General features: G+C 37.6%; 1 protein-coding gene across 3 annotated transcripts in view; it reads right to left on the bottom strand.

Moving 5' to 3' along the window:
* Positions 1 to 11,996, bottom strand: part of LOC107659286 (netrin receptor UNC5D-like) — a 175,369-nt gene that overhangs the window by 161,154 nt on the left and 2,219 nt on the right. The gene's annotated exons all lie outside the window — the stretch shown is intronic.

The following is an 11,996-nucleotide window of genomic DNA, read 5'->3' as shown; positions in this document are numbered from 1 at the left end:
GTCTTTCGTGGGGCTTAACAATAACACAGAATAGTAAGCGCACTATATCGGATTTGGATCGGTTACATCTGACCGATACCCCGATCCAGCAGAAAAGGCCAGTATCAGAGCAATACCGATCCTGAATATCGGATCGGCGCACCCTACACAAGTCCTGTGCTGGAATTCAAAAACAGACGAACAAAACAAAAAGGCCCAGATAACAGGGAAAGACATATTTAAAAGTTCTACTTATTTTAATGACACGGCATAAAAACAAGACATTAATGACCAGAGGCACTGAAAAAAAAATTCAGTGATCCAAAGATGTCCATCTAGCACAGTGGTTCCCAAACTTTTTCTGCCGGGCCCCCCTTTTGTGACACCAGCGGGAAGGCACCCCGGAGCTCCAGGCGACATTAATGCTTGTTTCTCCTTGTTCACAGACTCCGAAGGCACCCTGGGAGAGGGATCTGCACCACGGCAATTCACCCCACGAGCACCACGCTGAGATGGGCACTGAGCACCATTCATCAGAGCACGTGTGATCAGTGTGTGGGCAAATAAATCACCCTCTGGGGCTCTTTCGATCAGTACCGAGTCTGTGTTCTCATTCACCCCGCGACAATATATATATATATATTTTTTTTTTTTTTTTTGTGGAAAAGCTACTTGTGCTGAACTGATTCTTCATATTGCTGTCTCTTTTACCACCTGCATTATTATGGTACCATATATACCACTGATCTAGCATGTTTAGATAAAAAAAAAAATAGGGCTGTTGATTCTACGTGTTAATTTGGTGCAATCACAACATGATCTAAATAGAGATGAATTTGGCCCAAATTGCTGGGACTGTTGCAAAGAGGACTGTTTTCCAATATGCCTTGAATAAAAACAAAGCAAGTAAAGCCTGTAGCCCTGCTACATTGAGAGCTCAGGGATTGTTCTCATTCAGCAGCCCTGTAGCAGACCAATAGAGATAAATGCAATCACTGCACTTTGTTCTCCCGTGATATCACGCCTTCTTATTACTTCTCAACCGGTCTGCCTCTCAGTCCAAGATCAAAATCTTATTTTGTTGCACATTTGCTTTGGGCTTCAACCTTCTCCAATTTCAGCAAGTAATCACAACTCAGTGTTGTTGCCCTTAGACCAAAGACACATCGGGCCTGTTTACACCTGGTAATTTCATGCATTTTCGCTGATCGTACATCTATCTGATTTGTTAATGTTTCCATTTACAATTGGCCACATAAATGTGTCGTCGCAAAACATATTTAAATCCGATCTTCAATTGCCGCGCTATATTTAAATTTAATCAAAAGATAAGCGCTGCATTTCATTATCAGCTCAGTTCAAGATCAAAGACCGCAATAGGAGAGCGTGCGGCATCAGCACTGGAAAGATAAGTTTGTCTTACTACTTTTAATGAAGATGATTGTGTGTTGACTGTCTGCGTCTTACTTTGTTTCATTCGCGGCAGTTTGTTTCATTCGGCTTGCTGAAGAGATACTCAGCTACTCGTCCGCGACGATGTGTGTTGCATTAGCGCTGTCATATCTGACTATAATGCCATATAGCCTATAACACGCTCTCACACATTTATTATTTTAACATTTTTGGAGGAGTAAAATTTACATGTGTGTTTTCAACAGCCAGATGCATTTACATTGGTCAAGTTTCATCTGGAATGCGGCCCAGACCACCTCCTGAAGTGGTTTGAGCGATCGGATTTATATCCGTCTCGAATGCATTTGGAGGTCATTTACACCTGGTCTTTTCACGATCGGATAGCTATCCGATCAGAAAAAAACGCATGAAGTGACCAGGTGTAAACAGCCCCATCAAGTCACAAGCTACCTGGGCTAAAGATGTGGGAAATGCCAATATCATTGTTGGTTGTCCTTTTAAGATTATCTAAAAATAAACTATGTATAATGAGAAGTTTAGGATTTGAAGCCAGTCTTAGATCAGTGAAAGAAGTTAATTCTAGCAGTGCATGTGAATCCTGCCCTGACATGTATGTCTCTGTATTTTTTTTTAAATCCCTATAACTGTGGCAAGTTTCAGCTCATCAAAAGGAAGCAGTGATGACAAAGGTGGCCTTTAAGAAAGGCCTTTGACTGAAGACAAACCAGGGAAAGTAACATTTATCAAAGTCTAATACCAGGGCTGCTGAAGCAAATAGAAAATGTCATTTATCAAGTTATGTCACAATGCCAGACAACCCATAACATTATTATGGATTTCTCTGCTAAAACAGTCTTGCCTGAAATGCAGATATTTTTAGATATCTGAATTATTATTAAACCATGTAATGAAAGTAATAAAATTCATTCCTAAATTTAGTATGTTCTTTAAACAGTTCTTGAACTCAACCATAACCCAGTTTTCACTAAGGGAGATTTTCAGCAAATAATTTACTTGTGCTTGAATTCATGATGTGTCAGATGACCCTTTTGTGGGTCACTTCATTTTTTTATAAATGTGCTATCTGTGATTGCGCTTTATACTCCGAATCAGAATCAGAAAGAGCTTTATTGTCAAGTATGTTTGCACATACAAGGAATTTGTTATAGTGTCACAAGCTTCCAGTACACGGAGACAACAACAACACACAGATAATAAAAATAAGATGTGAATACCTGGTAAAACTGATCGTGTTTGAGAAACAAAAAACAGGAAAAACTAACAAAAACAGTACAAACACTGGAGAGCCAAACACTGAGGCTGCCGTCTGCGGCGCCATCGCATGGAAACCACTACTCACCACTAGAGTCTTAGCCAACAAGACAAGAAAAAGATTGCCACATACAAGTGTTTCTATACCTCCTCTATTTTCAAATTATCTTCCAATCCAAATTTCATTATAATTAATTGAGCAATATTCATTCATTAGGTCAGGTGGAGAGTAAGGGATTATCTAGAAAAATATTTTTTGAAATTAATTTTATTAATTTTTGATTTAATTAATTTTTGAGAAGGAAAAATCACCGTAGAGAATAAAAACACACTACACACCACCCAAGAGAGCGGTTTGTAGTATTTATTACAATATCCACACCCTACTGTGTCTGAAGAGTCAGTTATACTACTGCTGGAAATTAATCACAGACCAAACGAACCCCAGCTAATTCCCTCCCTGCTTTCTGTGCCTTTCCCTCTACTCATCTGAATGAAACCAGAGACTCAACCATAACCACCACACTCATGTGGGGATTCAAATCCATGAGCACAAATGGATTGAGCTGCCTCAAGTGCCACAAATGACTGATGATCTTATGCTATCTGGCAGCACACTAGAGAGGTTTCAGCTACACAACACTAAAAATTAGATGACGTAAAAGTTAAGATCACACACACTTTAAAAAGCAGCAGTCTGAAAATGATGCAAGTAAATTTAGGCATAATTATAGATTTAAAAAAACAAATTCAATCTCAAGCATAAAAAAAATTCTAACTGCTTCAACTTAGACTACTTCACATTTTCAAAAAAATTAAAAGCCAGCTATTTTCCCTACACTTTTTTCCCCTAAAAGGTACTATGCTAGTAGAGAAGACACCTCTAAAAATAGGCCTGGATGTAATAATCACTGTTAAGTTGACAGACCCTGTACCTCATCTGACAGAGTGATTTAGTGTTTAAGTGACATCTGCTAAATCACTGGCATGCAATTTTAGCAGCCTAGCAGTGGCACTGAATTATAGGCTTTCAGTCATAACCAAAGTACTGCAGATACAAGAGTGAAGGGTCCAACTATTTCATATTCAATAAAACTTTTAGGAAAATGTGTTGAAATTCATACCTTGTGTCCTGCAATTACAAATGACAACACCACCAAACCTATTTTATGTCATGAATATGTAGCCTCAGACTTTGAAATCATTATGGCCTTTGACCTCAGACACATCATAATAATCGAATGACAAAGCACTGCTGTTCTCTCTAGTGGTGAACATAATTACTTTGATTCGGCTCTGATATTGTCCCGCACCTCTCACTGATGAAAACCAGGCTTACAGATTGATGTTTTGTTTAATATTTAGTAGATCCGCTGCAGTTTACTTTTCAGCCCGACTGCTTTCATTGAAGCACTTCATTTAGGCTGCATAAATATTTCAAAGTTCCTCATTAATTATTTGAACCCTGGATACACAATCAATGTGTTTCCATTAATTACAGTTTATTCAAAATTCATATTCGCCTGCCCACTCATTGATATATTTACACAAACAAATTACACCGTTAGACATGTACATCCCATTCTGTTGATGTAGTGGCTCATGTTTCCCTGATAAAATGTCACAGCCATTAGTGCTGCCATTTTTTGCCAGCTCTATATTCATGTGAACAGTCCCTGAGTCCTGACCATAAGACATTCTAATGACAATAAAGGACAGGTTTAAAATCCCTCTCTGGCCTAGAGTCAGTCAGCTTACATTCAAAGAGCTCAAGGTGTGATTTTAATAGTAGGCCTATTTCCTAATTTGATATTTGCCCTTTGGATAGTAGGTAGTTTATTCACAACAGGGACGAGCATTATACATGTCGTATGGAAATGGGAACGGAGAGGATCATTCAGATGGGATAGATGGCTTTTATCTGTGTGTCCTTCCAGTGCGTGAGACATTAAATCACTACAAGCTTGCTGCACCTATATAGATGAAGAACACAATGAAGGACAAGGTATGCATGTCACGCAGTAAACCTCAGTCATGTGTGCGGTCCAAAAAAACATGCTTCTAGATGTGCATATATGTGAACTGCCATAATTGTCCACCGTTTAAAAGCATAAAATGTTGCAAGGCAAGCATTACTTTAAGCATAGAAAACATAAGCTGAGAAAGAAATGCCACTTCATTAAAGCTTCAAAGCTCAAGTGAAACTTTGCTTTCAAACTATAGCTTTGATTTAATGCAAAATATTAAGCAACAGAAACGCTGTACCTTAAAGCAGTGTCAGAAATTAATAAGAAATACAAAATATTTGCTTGAATAGTTGTAAAGCTCAGAAGATTTTTTTAATTCCCGTCAAGCCACTCACCAATTGGGCTGCAGCCAAAAAAAACAGCATCCTAAGCATTTGTGTGTGTGTGTGTGTGTGTGTGTGTGTGTGTGTGTGTGTGTATGTGTGAGATATGAATTTAATGTCTGATGACACTATGTTTTTATATGGTTAGGAAAAAACTTATGCCCTTATAAAAACAAAAAAAGACACTAAAAATTGAGTTATCAAATATTGCCCTTTAATAAAAAAGGTTATTTCTGAAACTGCCCTAATGTGTAAGGTGATATTGTAAAGCACTTCAAGGTGAGTGTTATTACCCAGAGGGTGCTCCATTTGATCTAGCTTTCTCCTGTTGTCCCATTGCTGCGTAAGCTAAATCTCATCTGGCCCATCAGCTGACCCAGTGCTCTGACCCTTATTCTATATGGATGTATCTTCCCATAACACCCGATGTACTTGCTACATCGTTAGAAGAATGGTATCTACGCTAATATTAGTCGGTTTCTTTCTTATTCCGAGGTCACCGTAGCCACCAGATCCAGTCTGTATCCAGATCAGATGGTCACTGCAGTCACCCGGATCCAGTCCGTATCCAGCCCAGATGGTGGATTAGCACCTAGAGAGGACTTCTACAGCATTGAATGTCAGCGGAGATCAGGACAACTAGATGAGCCACAAAGACAGATCCCCAGTGAGGACCTTGTCTCCTAGACGGCCACCGGGACAAGACCACAGGAACTAGTTGAGTCCTCTGCACAATGTGACATTGATGCAGCCTGGAATTGAACTGCTGGTTTTGTCTGGTCAGAGGAGAACTGGTCCCCCGACTAAGCCTGGTTTCTCCCAAGGTTTTTTTCTCCATTCTGTCACCGATGGAGTTTTGGTTCCTTGCCGCTGTCACCTCGCCTCTAGCTTGCTTAGCTGGGGACACTTAATTTCCAGCGATATCATCAACTTGATTGTACAGACACTATTTAAACTGAACTGAGCTGGGTGATGACATCACTGAATTCAATGATGAACTGCCTTCAACTGAAAATTTAGTGTTTACTATTATCATTTTGCATTATTGACAATATTTTCCTAATTAATGCTGTACAGTTGCTTTGACACAATCTGTTTTGTTAAAAGCACTATATAAATAAAGGTGACTTGACTTGACTCGACTTGGATGTGAGTGCATGTTTCAAGGTAAGAGTTTGAGATGTCTACAGCAACACCGTCCCTTTAAATGGTTTTTGAGGTTTTGTATATTGTTATAAAACCATCCCACTCACCCCTGCTAATGTGCATATGCCTCTGACCTCTGAACATCAATATGACTATTATAATAAAATATCTATTCCAAATGTAATTTGAGCGCCATTACTATTGGTCACCTTTGGGTTAGTACAGAAACATTCCCTATATTTTAGCATGATTCAAGTAAAAATGCTTACTCTGCCAAAGGCTTCAATAGTAAGTGTTGGCATGGGGTCCCTAATCGGTTGCTTATGATTCAAAAGGTAGATTAACCTCTAGATGAACACACTGCAATTCTGGCTTGAACATAGAATCGTTTACTGAACTAGTTGGTATATGAATAATCAACAGTTCGAAAATAGAAAAAGCTTTACTGTATTTACTGTATTACTGTACATGAAAAACACTGTAGAACAAGTAGAAGTTTGACAACTAATTCCATGTATGAAAAAATGTTCAGCATCATTTGTATTGCAGTATAGTGTTTTTGACCTGCTTCATTCTACTGGATCAAAGGCATTGTGAAGTGATTACAAAATATTCCTGAACTCTTTTGTCCTCTTCTAGCTCGGTGACTCCTAAATGCAGCATCAAAACCACCAGAATTAACATGACCCTTGGTGTAGGTGCAGGTTAAATAAACAAAAAAGCTGCCTAGCATCCTCCTGGGATGGATAAGAAGAATGTAGTGTTAGTGAGAGGCGGGTGGAGCCCACTGTAGGTCAGACTTAGAAAAACGTAGGCACTGGAACAAAAGAAAAGGGCACTTGTGATCGAAACTTGTAAAGCACAGAAAAGAGAGAGCAAAATAACTTGAGGCACTCCAAAAAAACAGCGATTTTACACCACTCAAAGCAGATCGGAGAAAGTGTGTGTTATAATCTAGAAGTTAGTCAAGCTGAAAGAAGAAAAAAAAAAATCAATAAATGCCACCAGAGTTTATCAAAGTTTGGATTAGGGCTGCACGATTAATCGCATGCGATATTTAACGCGCATCTTCGTTAAATATCGCATGCGATTAATCGTGCAGCCCTAGTTTGGATTCTTCCACCACACTTATTGCTTCTTTCGATCTCCTGTTATTCACTCCTACGTAATCGTGAAACAGCGATACTACACGTAACTTACTATCCAAAAAGTCTGACATTTATCCGCCACTGCATTTCTACTTCTAGATTACAGACAAAAAAACAATAGTTTAAGGCTTCCATTAGAGACAAAAAACTGCTTGTTTAAGCTGCACTTTCAAATTACAACACTGCATTTCTAATGCCTTGGGAAGGCCTACAAACTGTACTATCCTGCATATAGCAGTAAATAAATCTGTAAATGAGAGGAAGAACACTTTGGATATGTCATGGTTCACATTAATGCGTGTGGATAAAACAATTTACTGGAAGACAGAGAGCGATATTCTTGCAGAGCAGTAGGGCTGCACGATAAATCACATGCAATATCAGGTGATGGAGATTTACCGCTGATTACAGAACCGGCTTTCTGACAAGATGCGCATTAAATATCGCATGTGATTTATCGTGCAGCCCTACAGAGCAGACACAGATAATTCCTGTAAACCTAACACCTGCCTTGGCAATAGGGACTCGATCATAAAACCGGTTTATAAAAATCTAATTTGGTCTGTGCCATCTGTAAACACTGACATGGAAATGGTTCCTGAACCAGAAACACACAAGGTCTAAGCATAATGGAGATCTGCTACAAATACATGTAATGAAGATATTTACTGAACACGTTACATAATTCATGGAACTACAATGCAACAGTGAAAACTAACACATTTTGTATATATTAAATTGAAAACTCAAACAAGAGCGAAACCACTTTCAAGGATGCCAACAATTTATGGTATTTGGTTTTGTTTCTATGAACAGCAATCAGTTTTAGTTTTTTTTGTGGACAAGTGATGTTTCAGCAAAAGAAAAGGAAAGGCACTAAATGTTACCTCAATTGTTTAAATTTTTTTAAATTTAGGTTTTAATAAATATTTATGCATAATAAATGTTCATTTAGTTTCACCAATTTTCTGCATGTCTCTCATTTACTGTAATTACATGTATTATATCGGCCAGATTGATTTCTCAATATCGGCATCGGCTATTAAAAATCCCATATCGGTCAACCACTACTTTTGGATTACTTTAGAAAATAAGATCCACTGCCAGAAGTAAAAAGCAAAAGTTACACTATAAAATGAACTACATCATAGTTGTAATGACTGTAAGTGACCATTAAAGCCCAAAGTATACTTTGTTTTTGTACGTATACGCTAGCGTATGCATACAGTCGAACACGTAGCCTTTCAAAGTACTCCATTGATATTGTGTGCGAATGCAGGCGGTTGACACATACGCTCTAGAAAGCTTCATCTATGTCCAGAGTCTGCTGTATTTTTCTCCAGAAGTTATGACCGATAAAATATCTTTGTACTCTTTTAAACCAAAGAAAGGCTATCTCAAAAAAGGCTGGTAAATATTCATATTTAACCTTGAGGTCAAAACATATTGTGCATCTCTAAAGAGAAAAACTGTATGCATTTTCCTTCAACTGTAAGCCTTAAACTCCTTTGTTGTCATTTTAAACATTGCACAACTTTTTTCAGCTACAGTATATTAAATCCTGCCTGAACATATTTTGCTGCTGGGGAAAAAATATAAGATAGTAATTCTCTAAATGTAAATATTTTAGTTAGCTACCAAATAAATCATGCAATGAAGCGACCACAGTAATTTTTTCTGATTACAATGTTTCCGAAGATCTAACACTTATGACTAACACATAATATCTCACATGTTCAGATGTTATCGGAAGTGGTTTTGCAAATGTTGCCGAATGTGCGAAAGCTTCTGCGGAGACCAGATATTATCTTGCATCTTCAAACATAAGCTTGCATACCCTTAGAATAAAGGGAATTTGAATGACAACAGTGCTGAAAATTGACCATTATATCTATATCTTTTGAATATACGTCTATGCCTATACCATGCAAACACACTTACAGAATTAAACATTATTAAACGATGAGGCTAGGCACTGCACTGATCATTCTGAAGAGGTGATGAAAACCAGAAAAAAAAGCCTGATGGTGGATCAGCCCACATTACTTCTACTTTAGACTAATGTAGTTAAATTCACTCTTCACCATCCAAAAAAATAATAATTTACACACAGCTCTGAAGAGGAGCATAGTGAAAGCAGTTGCAGCAAGCTCATATTATTTTCTGCACACTCATAAGTAGGGATATGCCGGTATCAAATTTTCATGTTTCATGCTTTTATCACGGTATGCGGTATTATCACGATATTGAAATTTAGTTTACAAAAAAGTGGAAGTGCGCTTTCATCCAGAGCGTCTCTCACATGTTCCGCCATGTGCTTCTCCGTCCGCGCTTGTTAACATCAGAGTGCGCACGCATCTTTCACGCAGCATACAGCGGTGTTGTGCATTTTGACCAGTTGATGGGAAAAGTATTTTTAAAATGCATTCAAAATTCGGAATAATTTGTAATATATAATTATTCACGGTATTTAGAAGTGCCCACGATAACAATATTGTGCATATTCATTACCGTGATATATCGCATTACCGAATACCGGCACAAGTCTACTCATAAGTATAGCTATGAGTTAATAATGCTCAAGGTTACACTCTCTACTTCCTCTTCCCAGATTTATTCCATCTCTGAAGGCCCTATATGAGACTTGTTTTTCCTTTCACAAAAACAAGGATCGATCATGTAATTTCCTTATTTACCAACAGATCCCATTAGGGCCTAATAACGGTTTCAGGCAGAGAATCGTACTTTCGCAAAAAAAACAAGGTGGTGATGCTTTTTACTGAATTTCATCTGTGAGTGTTCAGTCATTTGGTTTCATTTAAATGTAAATTTGAGCAGTGAGCAGTACTGCATTGGCACACTGTTAGCAGACCCAAGCTGATGATGGATTTTTATAACTGCGAGGAAAATACACAGAACCTCTGTCGCTTCCAGATTGGCCGCTTTCTCTCATTGGGCGGTCCAATGGTGGAGTTTGGCGGCTAGACAATGTCACTGCTAAAATTAGATTGTTGCTGCTAAAACTGCATTGCATATGTGTGCAATCATTTAAATTCAATCTAAATACTTTAGCACAAGGCAAAAAAATATTTATGTTTATATGCACAGTTCTAATCATGCCACAGTGAATTTTTCTTTGTCCATCTGCTCAAGTATACACCATTCTTATACACAATGCACAATCAAATACTTGAACAACTAACATTGAACAATACTTGAACAAACATTGGCTGTCTTTTGGACCAAGTGCCAACTGTAGTCTTAACAAACTTACATACAATATATGTTAGCAATAACCACATTAACTACATAAAGCATGGTATGATTCCCATTGAACTGAAGGATTTACTTGACATTTAAATTTGAAATAATTGTTTTAGTCTGCCTGAAATTTTACTTTTGCATGTAGTGCATGAAAATGTACTTTATGAATTAGAAAATTAGACCAAAAGGGTCACATTGCTGCCATATTTTTAAGTGTATGGCAAAAGTGAAAAACTAATAATGAGGATCATCTGCAGAGAGATCTAGCTGAAAGTGATTTGACAAAGGCCATGTATTGTCATATCACAGATCTTTATATTCTTGCTGAGGTACATGTATATGCCTGTGTGAGAATGAGAAAACACTGCAAACATACCTTTTCAATAGTCAGAATGAATTAAGGCACCTCCGCCAACTTATAACTTTAAGATCATCTATGGAGTCATATCTATTTTAGCTTTATTTTTTCAAACTTGTGCTAACAGCCCTTCATTTACTCAGGTCTACACAGTCTGTGCCGCCTTCTGCTAGAGATAAAAAGGCTAACCATGCATCGCATGCCATTGTGTGGAATCCATGGGGCACACATGCTCGACTGGATGCATTGAGGACCCTTTTAAAGTTTCATATAGGCCCCATTGGGCTTGCTGAGAGCAGTGTAGCACGCAAGAGGTCTCAGTTCCTGACCCTTCACGTGAGTTGCACTCATTGTGAAGATATGATGTTCATCCACACTGATCTCTGAACAGCGAAATCTGACAAGCTTCAAGACATCCCAGACAAAAATAACAAGCTGACGTGGCTTAAAAGCTGACCTTCTGTACATCTTACACAGGCTTAAGGCATCTCCAGTCTTTTGTGACAACTGGATAATTTTAAAAATAAGTTTTAAAAATAAGATTGCAAAGATCAATGTTTGATCAAATATTTTCAAAAAGTTTACATTTAAATTTATATAAATTCATATTTTAAAAAGTTTTCCATGAACATGGGACCCTGCAATAATGATAGTAATAATAATAATAAATGTGTTTCTATTATATATGAATAATATAAAACATGTAATACGCAGATACACCACTGACAATACTAATACCTTTCTTAAACTTACTCATCATATTTTCCATTACATATTATTATTATTATTATTATTATTATCATCATTATATTGTTATTATTATTATTCTTTTGTCTATAAATAAAATACAAAACCTTTAAATTACTATAATTACACAACTACCATCACATCACCTGACAGTCCATCAGCTTCACCTTAATCCACACAAGTCAAGTGTACAGTATGTAAAAAGGCAGCAGGACAATACTGCCGAACACTGCATTTCACTTCATGTTATCTTAAAGGGGTCATATGATGCGATTTCAATTTTTCCTTTCTCTTTGAAGTGTTACAAGCTCTTGGTGCA

Source organism: Sinocyclocheilus anshuiensis, unplaced genomic scaffold (genome assembly GCF_001515605.1).
Source record: "Sinocyclocheilus anshuiensis isolate Anshui unplaced genomic scaffold, SAMN03320099.WGS_v1.1 scaffold1201, whole genome shotgun sequence".
NCBI classification, from domain to species: domain Eukaryota; kingdom Metazoa; phylum Chordata; class Actinopteri; order Cypriniformes; family Cyprinidae; genus Sinocyclocheilus; species Sinocyclocheilus anshuiensis.
Note: the sequence above shows the minus strand (reverse complement) of the source record. Positions and strands in the feature narration are given on the sequence as shown.